The sequence below is a fragment of the Salvelinus alpinus genome, chromosome 27, assembly GCF_045679555.1.
Source record: "Salvelinus alpinus chromosome 27, SLU_Salpinus.1, whole genome shotgun sequence".
NCBI lineage: Eukaryota > Metazoa > Chordata > Actinopteri > Salmoniformes > Salmonidae > Salvelinus > Salvelinus alpinus.
The window spans coordinates 38971606-38988795 of record NC_092112.1 but is presented as its reverse complement, the minus strand read 5'-3'; the positions used below and the strand labels follow the sequence as shown (position 1 = coordinate 38988795).

Below are 17190 nucleotides of genomic sequence, written 5' to 3'. Positions count from 1 at the left end.
AAAAAGTAGACCTGGAGCAAATAGCTTTATCACTAGCTAGCATGTCATTCCGGGAGTTGTTTATTCCATGTAATAATTTAAGTCAACAAAAATCTATATGACATGTAGTCTAAATCGAATACAGTCTTCAGGGCAGAACCCATACATTTAATTCATACTGAAAAATGTAAAATACCACATTAATAGTTGGAGTAGGATGATTGCAGAACACCCTGCCGGAGTCCGTTAGGATGTTAATTTTCTAGCTCACAAACTACATTCCTTTTCTCTGATTATTTTTGTTACTCATTCTTGTCTCTCACTTTTGTCTCACGTGGTCTATTCAACTCTCATGTGTCCTGCTCTCAGAGCTCAAACACAGTGCTATTAACCAATCATGGCTGATTCACTCACCTGTGAGGAGAACCATCCTGCTGCAGTTTGAACTAGCCCTGCCATCAGTATTTAGACATTGGGACCAAATGCATTTGCCTGTTGTCTTTTCTTTGTTGGTTTTGTCTTACACAGCCTAGTGCATTTGAAAGTTGAAGAAACACCAACTACAGATGCACATGCTTTTTTGAGCATCTCAAAGACTAAATTCAATGTAGAATTAGTTTAACAAGTCCCTGTCAGGAGCCCAGGCTTATGCCAAAGATGATAGTTCTCGTCTCTGGACCACACAATATTTAGACTGCATTCTTCTAAGGGACTTGTCTCTCTCGGTCAGCTACATTGGTGACCAGGGTGGGATCCTTTCGATATGCCTATGGGGCCAGGGCACACACATTCTCCTAAAGAAAAGGGGCAATACTGAAGCATGCATTGATGACCGTTCGACAGTCTCCATCAGAGATCAATTTGTATTGCACCTTTTTTTTATGTCAGTCACTGATAGTCAGTCAATTAGCCCATGTCAGCTAACATTTTTTAGATTTCTAAGTTAATTTAGCGGCCAGGTATCTAAACTTATTATCATGGTCGAAGTACCGGCCGAGGGGCCCACATTGATTTTGTTAGTCAGTCTCACTCAGATATTATATTCAAAACTGCAAACATTTCTCTCCACCCAATAGCAACATTTGTGGAATTGCTTGAAATGAGTTATAAAATAGCAACATTTTCTATACACCGCATGGCAAAATGTTTAGAATTGCACAAGAAAAAAAAGATGTCCTCTAAAATGTCTTGCTCGCAGTGTGTGTGTGTGAGGGGGGGGTATAAATGTGGGTACGCAGGCCTGCGAGCAACTACAGCCCCTCATTATGACTTCTGTTTTTTTTGTGGCCCCCACCCCCATCAAAGTTGCCCATCCCTGGCATAGATGGTAAAGCTCTCATTTATGGACTGCAACATTGTAACATTGTGCCTTCCACGACACCTGATATACATTGATAAGTTAAACTATATTTAGATACTTCAAATACTGCCTGAGACACCTGACTTGCTATTTGTCTCTGTGAAACACTATTTGTGATGGTGTTCTTTGTTGGAATGTATATGCATGAAACGTACATTATGGGAAACATGTCAAACATGTCAGTCATAGTAGAATAATTAATGGATTGGCAAGATTTTGGGACCGTCAACTTTTATAAGGTTAGTAGGAAAGTTAATATACTAAATATACTCATATTCACTGAGCATTCAGTATTTGAAACTCGGACATTCATTTCCCAACTGCTGTTTCTATAATCCTACAGACTCTTTATCATTATCCATACATTATATTCCAATGCATCCAACGTTATGTCGGTCCACCATGGTATTGGGCAGCTGCTATTTGAGAACTCATCTGGTTTAGAAATCAAACTGCTTATCTTATTGCAGAGCACATTGTACAACTGTTTTTAGAGAAGATGTATAGCGAGGTGTGCTATAAGTGCAAGCTATGCCACATGTATTGGCTAATATGCATATATAGCTGTTTTGTTTTTTGAAACCTCCATTCTAGCATACAGTATCAGTCAAAAGTTTGGACACACCTACTCATTCAAGGGCTTTTCTTTATTTTGACTATTTTCTGCATTGTAGAATAACAGTGAAGACATCAAAACTATGAAATAACACATGAAATCATGTAGTCACCAAAAAAGTGTTAAACAAATCAAAATATATTTTATATTTGAGATTCTTCAAAGTAGCCACCCTTTGCCTTGATGACAGCTTTGGACACTTGGCATTCTCTCAACCGGCTTCATGACGTAGTCACCTGGAATGCATTTCAATTAACAGGTGTGCCTTGTTAAAATTTTATTGGTGTTGTGACAAGGTAGGGCTGGTATACAGAAGATAGCCCTATTTGGTAAAATATCAAGTCCATATTATGGAAATAACAGCTGAAATAATCATAGAGAAACTACAGTCCATCATTACTTTAAGACATAAAGTTCAGTCAATACGGAACATTTCAAGAACTTTGAAAGTTTCTTCAAGTGCAGTTGCAAAAACCGTCATGCGCTATGATGACACGGTCTCTCATGAGGACCACCACAGGAAAGGAAGACCCAAAGTTACCTCTGCTGCAGAGGATAAGTTCATTAGAGTTAACTGCACCTCCGAAATTGAAGCCCAAATAAATGATTCACAGAGTACAATTACAGACACATCTCAACATCAACTGTTCAGAGGAGACTGCGCGAATCAGTCCTTCATTGTCAAATTGCTGCAAAGAAACCACTACTAAAGGAGACCAATAAGAAGAAGAGACTTGCTTGGACCAAGAAACATGCGCAATGGACATTAGACCGGTGGAATCTGTCCTTTGGTCTAATGAGTCCAAATTTGAGATCTTTGGTACCAACCGCCGTGGCTTTGTCAGACGCAGTGTAGGTGAATAAATGATCTCCACATGCGTGGTTTCCACCGTGAAGCATGGTGGAGGAGGTCTGATAGTGTGGGGGTGCTTTTCTGGTGACACTGCCTGTGATTTATTTAGAATTCAAGGCACACTTAACCAGCATGGCTACCACAGCATTCTGCAGCGTACACCATCCCTTCTGGTTTGCACTTAGTGGGACTATCATTTGTTTTTCAACATGACAATGACCCAAAATAAACCACCAAGAAGGAGTGTGATGGAGTGCTGCATCAAATGACCTGGCCTCCACAATCACTGACCTCAATCTAATTGAGATGGTTTGGGATTCCTCCACAGAGTGAAAGAAAAGCAACCAACAAGTGCTCAGCATATGTGGGAACTCCTTCAAGACTGTTGGAAAAGCGTTCCTTATGAAGTTGGTTGAGAGAATGCCAAGAGTGTGCAAAGCCGTTATCAAGGCAAAGGTTGGTGCTTTGAAGAATCTCAAATATCAAATATGATTTGTTTAACACTTTTTTGGTTACTACATGATTCCATATGTGTTTTTCTTTGTTGTGATGTCTTCAGTATTATTCTACAATGTAGAAAATAGTCAAAATAAAGAAAAGCCCTTGAATGAGTAGGTGTGTCCAAAAGTATGACTGGTACTGTACATGACAAACACACACCTTTCTATCAACATGCTGTTATTTGGGTTTTAATGCAAAGTATATGATTGAATGTCTATTTAAGCATGCAGCTAGTTAAATATAATCATGCCAAAACGTGATAAAAAAATGTAGTTCACTGACAAATTTACATTTACAGTAGCTGGCTAGGCTAGTCAAACTGTGCCATTGGCTAGCTTTCAATAAATTGGCTAAATGGTCAATAGAGTTACTTCTTCATATGATCAAGACAATTCGTATTGCATGCTGGGTATTTCAAATGCACTCAAAAAATCAAATATTTTTTCTAGATATATCTGTTCCTCTTCATCAGACAGCAGCTCACCATTTCACAAGAGGCTGTGTTTACAACATAGATAGAAGCAGGCCTTTGGCTGAAATATACTTTGTATCTCCTCTCTCGACAGGGAATGATCGACTTCCAGTTTTTGGAGGCTGCTGGAGGGCCCTGGCTGCATTCTGGAGCTTCTCTTCCACTCTTAAGGTCACCCAGGTGTTGGTCTGAGAGAAATCATAAACCTGCATGCTTCTACGTGCCCTGCGCTGCTCAACACTCGCCACGCCAGCACTCAAAACCATCACCAGTCCACCCTCATACCACCTTGTTCCACCTAAACCCTTCATTTCCCAAGACTTTCTCCATCAAAAGCGAAGGCCTTTGAAGGATTTATCAACCTTTGTTTTTCCTCTAGAGAACTTTGTTTTTGTACCAGTAAGGTTAAGGCTCTTAGGTATTGGGTCTGCTGTAGGTGTGTGAGATGAGTGGATTCCCAAACACCTGTGCTGTGTTCTGTGCTACTTACCTGTATTGTGTTGTGTCACTGCCATAGGTTCACTCACGGCGCATCGCCCGTCAATCACAGCCTGCACGTCTCTTCCCACCACACCAGAGGGAATGGCCAACCTGGAGAGCACACACACACACAATCTGCTCAGTTTACACATGGAAACACGCTTCGATCAGCTCAAACACAGATCATGTGTAAATAGCTAGAGGAATTTTGAAAATCTAACGGATGTGGAATTCCTGTACAAGTAGTGGTCAAATTAGCCCCTTCCAATAATACAAATCTAGTCCTGGTGGATGCATAAGAGCTATTTATTTAGCATCAATGCAATAGACAGCCTCAACTTATGATCCTTATGGTCCTTATGATGTAATGCTTTGTGTTTGATGAATTTGCTAAAGATTTTCAGAGCAGCATTACTAAAAATACTCTGATTCCTCTTATAACCCAGTGGAATCTGAATCTGAATATGACCGTCAAATGCACTGCAAAGGGGATTTTGTTTCTAGACGTGTCCATAGAACAGCCTACGAGATGCAGGGGAGGGGATCCCAGTATCTGGGCAGATTTCTGAGAGCTTTGCGTCAACGCTTTAACACACCGTAGAATGGTTCCTCGGGCAGACCCCAGCCTGTCAATGTCTGCAAATCCTGTCTGATAAATAAAAAAACAATGAGGTGCACTCACTCACAGTGTGGGAGCTCAAACTGAATATAGATGAAATGCACATCCATACCAATGTAGTCGTTAACCTGCAGCTGGAGCTTGAATCTCTAATCAAGATACAGTAGGTGTGATAGGTGGCAAAGGGTGGCATGTTACCAAGTCTGCCATCTAAATAGTGCCCAAGAGGGACATAATAACGATGACTCATGCACACTGAGTATGATGATGTTAGGAAATAGTTGTCTTACTGAATACAGTAAGTGAAGAGGGACAAAACAGTAGAATCAAAGCGCTACCTAAACGGTGCCATAACACAAGTAATTGCGTTCCACTAGTTTGAACAGACACAGAAAACACAGACACCTCCCAGACAGACAGCTGAATGGGTTTGCATGACAGAAACATGGATAAATAGTATGAAGCCTATTGTAGCAGTGTAGACCTCTCAACTACATTTAAGATAATTCAATCTGACGGGAAATAATTGTGATAAGAAAGTGTTTAATAACCTACTTCATATAATTACAACCTAGCGCACCTGCCAAACTCATTAGCTCTGTGATATTAGGGTGAAGGATTGAGCCGCATTTATGTAAATTGAGAGCTTGATGAAGTTATAATAAATTGGATAGCACTGGATTATGAGGCTTTATGGGGTAGAGACATTACATGTTCTTTAATTGTGTAGCTTCCTATTCTTGCAAAACGTTCAGTTCAAAAGACACGTGAGTCATAAACATGTTAACTGCATAGGGAGATATGTGCAAGACAGATTGCTTTCTGCTTTTTTTGCAAGACTTCAGGGAATAAATGTTTGCTTTCTAACATAAATAGAGCCTTCAAATCAATTTCAGGCCTAACCTATTTTCATAATGATCTATCTCTATTCATCTAGCACTTGGATGTGCCATACACTGCAACAAAGAGCAGAAGGTATAAGAGGATTTCGATTCATTCACCCCTTGACTGCTCAAACTCATCAACACACACTCATCTATCAGTATTTGAATTCCATCTGTATAAATATGCAGAACATTCTTTGAACACAGTTAGTTTTCGACTAACGACACAAGCTAATGGTCGCTTTTTTCTTTAGCCCATATTGAAAGGAGGATTCTGCTTTCCCATTAAGTGGCTAATGTTCCATAAGATTGACAGATCATCATATTTGCACAGCTATTTTTGCTTCTGCGATGGGCCATCGTGCAAGATAAACAAAGTGCAAAGCAGAATCTTACACACAGGAAGAGAACTTGATCTTAGCCTCTTAGCAGCCACATCTGCTTAAGGGACAGATCAACATTTACCGGGGGGGAAGGGTGGTCCAAAATAGGGGAGGGTTGTCAAACTTTTTATTTTGCTTCTGGAAGGGTTATGTGGTTTTTTTTGGGGGGGGGGGGGCACAGGGGAGGGTAGTGCGTTTTCCCCTTGCTTTATATTTGCTCTTCTGCTTGTATTTTCACTATAAACTATGGCTTGACTTACTTTTCATATTACCCTACAAAAATGTAGAAATGTTTGTGAAGGTTTGGTATGGTGTGGCTATTATTAAGCTTTAGTTACTGCAGGCCTATGATACAAAGGCAGTGCGCCCCGGCGTTCCAACTGACTCCGACAGTTAACCTTGAGGCGAGGAAGAATGTTTCAGGCCTACCAGAGTTCCTCCTATAATCTAACAATATAATGCTTATCTTTATACAAAATATTTGTACATCTATATCTGTATAGCAGACGCAGTAGCCATCTGACATAACGAAACGCATGTCGGTGTCGTAACGTTTCACCGGTATATCGCTCTCTCTCTGGGGTTAGGCCTAAGCTTCTCTTCCATTATACAGGCTATGTATTTATTTGAATATCATACAGTTGACACCTAAACCTTCGCATGCAATGCCCTGATACATTTAGTGCTCAAATCTCTGACAGCTGAACTGTAATGTGGACAATTATTGTTTTAAGAAAGTAACCCCAAAAAATAAAAGAGGCTATACCTACCTAGAGATACCTTAAAGACTCTGGCAAGTGCGCAAGTCCAGTGTTACTTTGATTATGCATGCACATCATGGTTCACCAGCAGCCCCAAACATCTAAATAATAAGCTACCAGCCAAACAAGCTTGTAAGAATTGTACTTAAACTCCCCCCCCATACTCATCTGAAGGTTATTTCTGTGTCAGTATCTATGTAAGGTGTCTGTATCTATGTAATTGTGTATATTTTTATGTAAAACATAGGGAAATAAGTCCCCGGCTTTATTGTGCAATCCTGGTCACTATAAAAAATATTTGTGTATGTATTCTTTTTAATTAACTGACAAATAAAATCTATCAATCAATCAATCCAAACTGTGCAGCGGCCAAATGATGAATGGAAAGAGACATCTATTACAAAACACTAAAAAGTTTAATAACATTTGGATATTGTCAAGCCAAGCCTTCGATACTGGGTAAGCCTACAAGGTAGGGAGGGATGTATTTTCTGTTTGTCAAGATTCACATAGTCTACTTACAGTGGTGTTGAAAACATCAACCATGATATTGAAGCACCCGAAGTCGGTATGCTTTGTTTATTGGTTGCGTGGTGCATTGGCACAGAAACATTGGCACAGAAATTCGTTGCATATATTTTATATAATTATATATATGGCATCAAAATGTTGAAAATCTGATTTTCCCCTAGCTAATCATTGTCTGCAGCTGGCTCTGATTGTAGTGTAATGAAACAGGCAGGGAGAGTGAGCTAGTCTGTGGTGGTCGGTGAACCCACAACCTTCTGGCCTGTAACCTTGTGTGGCATCGACTGTGCCAGAAAAGCGTGCTGAAGTGTCAAAGTCGATATCCACATTTATAAACAGAGGGTAGCTACATTTATTGTTATTTGTGGTCGTAAACATTAGTTTGAGTTAATTTTATGAGGGGGAGGGTATTCAATGTATTTTAAAATACAAGGGAGGGTAATGTGAAAATATTTTTAACGTTGGTGAGGGGGATGCATTTTCTTTAATAACACGTTGAGTTGGACCAGCCCCCCCCCCCCCAGTACATTTGGATCTGTCCCTAATCTCTCGTGGACAGACTGCGTAAATCGAGCATCTGACCAAATTACACCAGATTTTAGTTCTGTGAAATGAACATCTGCTAGGTATTTCTCACCTCATCCAGAGCCAAATCCTTTGACTTTCAAATGTTGAGATCTGAATGACTTCTACCTATTCCATAGAGAGAGATGGAGATAAATGGAGAGAACTCCAAACACAGGGCCGGTAATTAGTCAGCTGGCGAAAGAGAAATGGCTGCCAAGTGAGTCAGACTATCTTGGCTGCACTGTATCTCATTCTTAAAAATCACCAGAAGCTTTGCTTCGCTTCAGAATGCTTTGCTACGACATGGATTGATTTAGAGATCATTGCTAATAAAAATAGTACTATCTACAGGGAACATTTTGGTAAGGTGAAATATGCTATCTAATGACCAGCCTTTAAATATGCTGATCAGGAGTGTTTCACAAGCTATCACCAGTTCCCTTAATCAATGACTACTGTTTAACCTAATGAGCATAGTTAGAATAACAAATGGTGTATTCGGGAAATATTGGACTTATTTATGAGGTGGCAAGCTGTTTTTGATGTGGCTTGAATGTATGGTTGTTCCAGTTCCCCAACGAGCCAGCGTAGAAATGAACACTCTCCAGATCATAAATTCAACATTAGTCATTTATTCTCCGGCCTCCATCAGAAACACTGATGAGGAAAACAAGGCATATTCATAAAGTCATACAGCAGGGGTATTTAACTCTTACCCTACGACAGGAATCATCAACTAGATTCAACCGCGGGCCATTTTTTTCTGGATTGGATGGTCGCGGGGCCGAACCCAAATTCACTCTGGCTATCTACTCCGATTTCAGAGAACTTTCGTCTGAGTGTGCAGGGCGCAGAATAACTGATGAATTTACGAATGTGCAACACTCGTTGAATATGACTGGTGTCAGTAAACGTCTGCAAAGAAAAACTATTTCAATTGTTGCCAGCAGCACAGTAACAGTCACCGACACTCTGGATAACATGACAAGAGCTGAGTAAAGGCGAGTAAAATGGTTAAAGTGAGGTGTTCTCATTTGTGTCTGGAAGTAGCGAGCAAGCTAGCCAACTTTACCCAGTTAGTTTGGGTGCTTGACTGCCGTTGTGAGGTTAGAACGGTTGGATCAACTCTACTCCTTGGCCCGAGCGTTCAGTGTGCACTCTGAACGCTCCAAGTGTGAAACATTCCGAGTTTACAAACGGACAATCTGACAACGCTCTGAATTTACGAACGCCCAGAGCAAACTCTGGCACTCCAGAGTGAATTTATGAACTCACTGTTACGTCCGTCGTTAGATGAATGAGACCAAAGCGCAGCGTGTAAAGTGTTCATGATTTTTAATACTGAACTCCGACAAAACAACAAAATACAAAACCGAACGTAAAGTTCTGCAGTGCTAGACAGCAACTATGCAAAAACAAGATCCCACAAACTCAGGTGGAAAACAGGCTGCCTAAGTATGATCCCCAATCAGAGACAACGATAGACAGCTGCCTCTGGGAACCATACCCGGCCAACAAAGAAATAGAACACATAGATTGCCCACCCTAGACACCCTGACCTAACCAAAATACATAATAAAAAGGATCTCTACGGTCAGGGCGTGACACTCACACATAATTACAAATAATTTATAGACAAAAAATTTACTGCAAATTGACCACAGATATAATATTTGACTGAAATATAATAATTTCAAACCTTGCTTACATTTGTATATGATCACATCTCTCAATTATGAGTGGAAATACTTGGGAAAAGATTTCCAAAGTTAAAATCAATTGTAGCTGAGTTCCTGGTGTTTTGAAAGTCTTTTATGTCCAAACCATTTTTTTTTTTTACATGGGAGCCAAATAAAACCCTGTGCAGGATGCCATTTGGAGAACCCTGCCCTTCGAGGTCCGGAGCCTGCTGGTTTTCTGTTCTACCAGACAATTAATTTGCAACCACCTGATGTTTCAGGTCGAAATCAGTCCCTGCTTAGAAGAGAACAATGAAAAAACGCAGTGGAACTGGCTGTGAGCTCCAGAGTTGAGTTTGAGTGACATACAGTGTCCTTAAAGTTACAGCTAGCATGACAAAGAAGTTTATCAATATTTTTGAATTCTTCTCATCTTTGATATCAAAGCCAGCTTGATATCTCCAGAGCAGTGGTGGAAAAAAGTACCCAATTGTCATACTTGAGTAAAAGCAAAGATACCTTAGAAGAAAAGGACTCGTGAAAGTGAAAGTCACCCAGTAAAATCCTACTTGAGAAAAAGTCTAAAAGTATTTGGTTTTAAATATACAGTATATATAGTATCAAAAGTGAAAGTAATTGCTAAAATATAAAATGATATGTAATAGTAAAATATAAAATAATTTCAAATTCCTTATTTTAAGCAAACCTGACGGCACCATTTTCTTGTTTTTAATTTATTTACGGATAGCCAGGGGCACAGTCAGACATCATAATTTACAAATTAATAATGTGTTTAGTGAGTCCGCCAGATCAGAGGCTGTAGGGATAACCAGGGATGTTCTCTTGATAAGATTGTGAATTACACCATTTTCCTGTCCTGCTAAGCATTCAAAATGTAACAAGTACTTTTGGATGTCAAAATGTATGGAGTAAAAAGTAGATCATTTTCTTTAGGAATGTAATGAAGTAAAAGTAAAAGTTGTCAAAATATAAATAGTCAGTGAAGTACAGATACCCCCCAAAAACGACTTAAGTAGTACTTTCAAGTATTTTTTCTTAAGTACTTTACACAACTGCTCCAGGGCCAGTATTTCCTAGATACAAATAGGTTTGAAACGTTCATCCCCCATATATCACATAGGAGAAAAAATTATAGTGCTGACATTTTTGGGGACAGTTTTACACCATCCTAAGAGTTCTAAGACCACATTCTACTCCTTCACATGTAGACCTTCAGATGCCCAACATTGAAAAATGTATCTTAAATAAAAGGCAATCAATGGTGATTTTCTCTCCGCCAACCGGATTAAACACAACTTCCTGGAAAGCCATCTGCAGGCGCTAAACAACACTAAGATGCTGAATTTAAAAGGTGATTCCTCTTGGCGGACACACAGAGGTGTGGATTCTGCCTCCTCTCATCGGACGCTATTTATATGTGCTGTCTGTGATCATTCTCCCAGTGGCCACAATCAGACCGCCTGAGGAGGTGTGAGCTATTCTAAAGGGATAGAGGATTGTATGAGGCGTGTGTGTGTGTGTGTGTGTGCATGAGTGCATGTGTTCATGTGTTCGTGTGTGTATGTGTGTCCCAGTGAGAGATTGATATAGGATGTAAGACTCACAGCGATCAGGCTATGGATAATCAGGTGGAGGATTCTCCTTGGGTCAGGCTTCCATAATTTTCACCTCAGCAAAGGCCTTATTCCGGAGCTCATTCTGACCATCATAAGACCCTCCTGTAGGAAAGAGAGAGAAGGTAAACACAGTTTAAACATCAAATCCATCTCAGAACTTCATGAAATCAAAATCATCCCTCGATTACAAAAGTTAAAAAAAAAAGTAAGGTTCTGTGAGTTGCTTCCTCAGTGAGAGGATCTCAGCGTTGACTGTTTTGCCCTAGAGCAAGCCTCCGGGTGTCAGTCTGCTAGGTGTGTACACAGTGAGCTACAACAAGAAGGTGAGCTAGACTGACGAGACCATGACTGACAAATTCATGATCCTCATCCATATAGTATGACTACGTATCTGACTTTGGGATGAGCTAGTTCCTTTGCTCAAGGTCACAACACTCTACCACCTCTCCTGTCCCTTATAGATGGGTCTCTCTCATGAACGCTGTGACTGGCGCACATCTTACACCAGACGCTATTAGCGAGCTTTGGTGTTAGCACGAGGCAGCGTCATCCGTCAGAGGGTCAGGCAGGCCATGATTCACCACACAGCAGTGACAACAACAATGGTAAACTAAACCTATCACTCACTCTTTAGTACTCTTTAGGTCCACAAACCACTTACTTAACATTCATATACTGCCTACTGTACTGCCTACTGCAATGATAGCATCCGCTAGATATCAATGGGCTTGTGGATTGCACAACTGTTTTGGATGGTGAACTTGTCTACTGGGCCTAAAAGGATATCATGATGCATGATGGTTCCAATATGTCCATTCTTATATCCAATTACATAACCATACATTCTGGGAAGCTCATGTCCCCATAATACACTTTGACATCAGCCATGTACTGTATAGGGCTGTGGCGGTCATGAAATGTTGTCAGCCGGTTATTGTCAAGCAAAAGACTGCCGGTCTTATGGTAATTCACCGTGAATGAACATAAACAGGTTTAGCATCTCCAGGCCTCCTTGCATACAAGCCGCTGATGCACGCCTTTGAAATAAATAAATCAATCAATTTCATTTACACCATCACAATAAATCTATTATTTATTTCCGTAAGATCTAAAGAAACATTACGATATGAAGAGAATGTATTTCAGAAGAACAGAATATGAGTTGGTCTACTGTAGGCCTATGTTATCTGGCTATGCTCCATGCCATAGGCTGTAGGCTTGTTCATTTAGCTGACAAGATATGCTTATAAGTCCGTAACATTATTTAATATTATAGGATTATATTTTCCTCATTACAGTGCGAGTATGCATATGAAGTGGCTATGTTGAACATAATTTTGATCGTTTGAAACATGCTAGATTTAGAGTAATTGGCAACTTTAGTTGTGAATGATACAAACCTTAGAATTCAAAACATATATGGGCTGCATGACGCGACTATAGGCTGTGGATGAGTTGAGAAAGTAGCAAAAAAAGCTTGCTCTCTGTTTCTTGCCTCAGGCTGCACAGCTGTTCTTTCATCAAGTGATCCTCTTGTCTTTACTAATATGTCAAATGAGTTTAGATTTAGAATGGCCCATTATCCCAAAAAAATACATGTCAACTGTATTCACTCTATTAGCCTAGCGAATGGAGGCTGTGTGCTTTCCCACTGGTCCATTTTGTAGGCTAGGGCTACTTCAGTTTTATAAAGGATCATCAGTGGTGTAAAGTACATAAGTAAAAATACTTTAAAGTACTACTTAAGTAGTGTTTGGGATATCTGTGTTTTACTTGACTATTTATATTTTTGACAACTTTTACTTTTTATTCACTACATTTAAGAAAATGATGCACTTTTTAGTCCATACATTTTCCCTGACACCTAAAAGAACTCCTTACATTTTGAATTCTAAGCAGGACAGAAATGGTCCAATTCACGCTCTTATCAAGAGAACCTCCCTGGTCAACACTACTGCCTCTGATCTGGTGGATTTACTAAACACAATGCTTTGTTTCTGAGAGATATCTGAGTGTTGGAGTGTGCCCCTGGCTATCCGTAAATTTAAAAAAACACGACAATTGTGCCATCTGGTTTGTTTAATATAAGGAATTTGAAATTATTTATACTTTTACTTTAGAAGTTTTTGCAATTACATTTACTTTTCATACTTAATATTTAAAACCAAATATTTTTTAGACTTTCACTTTTACTTGAGTCATTTCCTATTAAGGTATCTTTACTTTTACTCAAGTATGATAATTGTGTAAATTACTGTGTATTACCACCACTGTGTATCATGTGCTAAGTATGCAACTGAGAAATAAATATAAAAACACTTATTTCACTCCACACATCAAACACTGTTTAAGGAGCATGCTCTCGCTGCCCGACAGATGATATTCCGCCCAAACTCTGTATGCCATGGGCTCTCCAACCTTGCTCTTGCAGCTTCCCAGTGCTTAAGTTGGGAGATCTCTTTGGGAACATCAATAGTAATATGTTTTAGCAATAAAATATATTTAACTAAACTGTTGACAGCTTGTCTTCGCGCTCAAGAATGAAATAAAGGAGATAGAGGAGGAGAAGGTAACACATGGTGGTGTCACGCCCTGACCATATAGAGCCCTCGGGGTTCTCTATGGTGTAATAGGTCAGGGCGTGACTAGGGGTGTTTCTAGGTATTATATTTCTATGTTGGTGTGTGTGTATGGTTCCCAATTGGAGGCAACTGATAATCGTTACCTCTAATTGGGGATCATACTTAGTGTGTCCTTTTTCACACCTGCTATGGGGGATATTGTTTTGTATGAGTGCCTATGTGTGCTACGTATTTCACGATCGTTATATTCTTTGTTGTTTTGGAAGTTTCACTATCATTAAAATGTGGAACTCTACTCACGCTGCGCCTTGGTCCAATTATTCATACGACGGTCATGACAGGTGGTGAGATATTCTGTATAGTTGAAGGTAATGTGTCACTCAATTAATTATTAAAATATAAAACATTCCCTATTACTAGGCTATTCAAAATCAAATACAAATTCACCAATTGCAGGCTAACTGTAAGCAGCCCTGCACCATCAATGAACCAACTGTCACACCCTCATCTGTTTCACCTGTCTTTATCCCCTGTGTATTTATACCTGTGTTCTCTATCTGTTCCCAGTTCTTTTTGTTTCGTCAAGCCTACCAGCATTTTCCCTTTATGCTCCTGTCTCTCAATTGTTCCTGTTTCCTAGTTTTCCTGGTGTTGACCATTCTGCCTGCCCTGAGCCTACCTGCCATCCTGTACCTTTGCCCCACCTGCCTGGATTACTGACCTCTGCCTGCCCTTGACCTGTCTTTTGCCTGCCCCTGTTCGATTAATAAACTGTTGTTACTTCGACATTGTCTGCATCTGGGTCTTACCTGAACATGATACAAACAGCGTCGCCTAGGGCTATATGTTCTCTCCCAGACTAATGGATAGACATTTTCAAGCGTAGCGTAAGGTAACCAGTCCATCCAGAATGTAAAATAATAGAGTTCACACTCAGGCAACACCTGAGTGTAGGCATGATGGTAGGCACACTCATATCCTCAACACCGGGGCCCCACAAAGGTGTGTGCTCAGATCCCTCATGTACTCCCTCCTCACCCATGACTGCATGGCTACACACGAGTCCAACCCAATCGTTACATTTGTTGACGACACAAAAGTAGTAGGCCTGATTACCAACAACGACTAGAGAGCTGACAAGGAGGAAGTTAAAGCCCTTGCGGAGTAGTGCCTGGAAAATAATTCACCATTGAGAGCATTCTGTAGGACTGCATCACCGCCTGGTATGGCAACTGCACTGACCTCAACCGAATGGCTCTCCAGAGGGTGGTGCGGTCAGCCCAACGCATCACAGGGGGCATGCCCTCCAGGACACTTACAGCACTTGTGTCAAAGGAAGGCTAAGGACCTCAGTCACCCGAGCCACGTTCTGTTCACTCTGTTACCATCTAGCAGAAAGACACTTAGTTCCTATTTATAGCCTAGTGGCCCATTGAGAAACAAAAATGTAAAGAAATTATAATGGTAATATGTTTAAAGGTAAATGGCAATTATAGCACAAATAATAAGATAGTGTGTCTCATTAATCAATAGGCCATGTCAAAATATACATAGGTGATATTTGCGTGCCAGTGAATCCAGAGACACAGAGACCCAAATAATCAAGGCAACAACATTGTAGAAACGAGGACAGTGAAAAATCATCACTTAGACCCTTAGGATCCACAGAGTGCCAGGAGTACAGCCAGAATGCCAATCTTTGTTTTAGTTTACGTGTGATGTCACCTCCTCTCTGTGAATTTTGGACATGTTCTATGGTTACAAAGCACGGGTAGTAGCTGTGTGCTGTGTGTAACGGAATCGGCTAGATTGCGCGCACGGCAAAAACAAATATGAAGGGGCAAATTTGTGAATTTTTGAAGATGTTTCAATACAATGGGTTTGATGAGACTGGCACATCGGTTATACTCTATGGAAAAACACAAACGTGGGGGCGTTTTGTCCTGGTTTCTGTTTCTGACGTTCAGTTGCTCTAGCATGGGTAAAGGCCTGTTCAATGACACTCTTATCATGCCGGCAATGCAGGAACGTAGTGCGCATATCATTAGCTTCACGGAGTATAACCCTTGTGCCGGTAGTGTCAAATCCATTGTATTCAAACACTGGAACATCCTCAAAAGTGACCCAAAACTACGTAAATTCACAACATTTCCCCCTCGCATTTGTTTTCGCCGGATGCGCAATCTAGCGGATTCCGTTATACACAGCATGTAGCTACCCAAGAAGCTGACACTTGGCTCCCAGGCCCGCCCAATGGCAATTACAAATGTACATTGTGACAATATGACCAATAAAGTTTTTTTTAAACCTGAGAACAGGGAAAGAATACAAAATCCAAAGCTTTATTAATTCTAGCACCACAAATGCCATATATTTGCTGAAATGCATCTGCAGGGCTGCTTATATTGATGTATTAGTATTGCATTTGTGAGACATTATACAGCACTGTTGGAGTTGGCAACATAAGTATTTCACTGCACCTGCAATAACACCAGAAAATCTGTGTGCAAGACTAATAAACTTTGATTTGATTCCAAAAGTTCTAAAGGGACATTTACTGAGCTCTCTGTTATCTCCCCCTCTCTCTCTGTCCCTTTGTCTGTGTGTTTGTGTTTATGTCTGTCTGTCTGTCTGTCTGTCTGTCTGTCTGTCTGTCTGTCTGTCTGTCTGTCTGTCTGTCTGTCTGTGTGTTTGTGTTTATGTCTGTCTGTCTGTCTGTCTGTCTGTCTGTCTGTCTGTCTGTCTGTCTGTCTGTCTGTCTGTCTGTCTGTCTGTCTGTCTGTGTGTGTTTATGTCTGTCTGTCTGTGTGTTTGTGTTTATGTCTGTCTGTCTGTGTGTTTGTGTTTATGTCTGTCTGTCTGTCTGTCTGTCTGTCTGTCTGTCTGTCTGTCTGTCTGTCTGTCTGTCTGTCTGTCTGTTTGTGTTTATGTGTGTGTTTGTGTTTATGTCTGTCTGTCTGTGTGTTTGTGTTTATGTCTGTCTGTCTGTGTGTTTGTGTTTATGTCTGTCTCTCTGTGTGTTTGTGTTTATGTCTGTCTGTCTGTGTGTTTGTGTTTATGTCTGTCTGTCTGTGTGTTTGTGTTTATGTCTGTCTGTTTGTGTGTTTGTGTTTATGTCTGTCTGTCTGTGTGTTTGTGTTTATGTCTGTCTGTCTGTGTGTTTGTGTTTATGTCTGTCTGTCTGTGTGTTTGTGTTTATGTCTGTCTGTCTGTGTGTTTGTGTTTATGTCTGTCTGTCTGTCTGTCTGTCTGTCTGTGTGTTTGTGTTTATGTCTGTCTGTGTGTTTGT

General features: G+C 40.4%; 1 protein-coding gene across 2 annotated transcripts in view; it reads right to left on the bottom strand.

The window, feature by feature from the left end:
* LOC139556528 (leucine-rich repeat and fibronectin type-III domain-containing protein 2-like) overlaps positions 1-17190 on the bottom strand; it is a 246877-nt gene that overhangs the window by 62979 nt on the left and 166708 nt on the right. The window contains exons 3-4 of one of the 2 annotated variants that reach the window (XM_071370585.1): positions 11308-11421; positions 4272-4372 (exon numbers count right to left, since the gene is read on the bottom strand). The gene's annotated coding sequence lies outside the window, so the exon portion shown is untranslated. The remainder of the gene's footprint in view (positions 1-4271; positions 4373-11307; positions 11422-17190) is intronic. The other variant, XM_071370586.1, reaches the window with a different exon arrangement.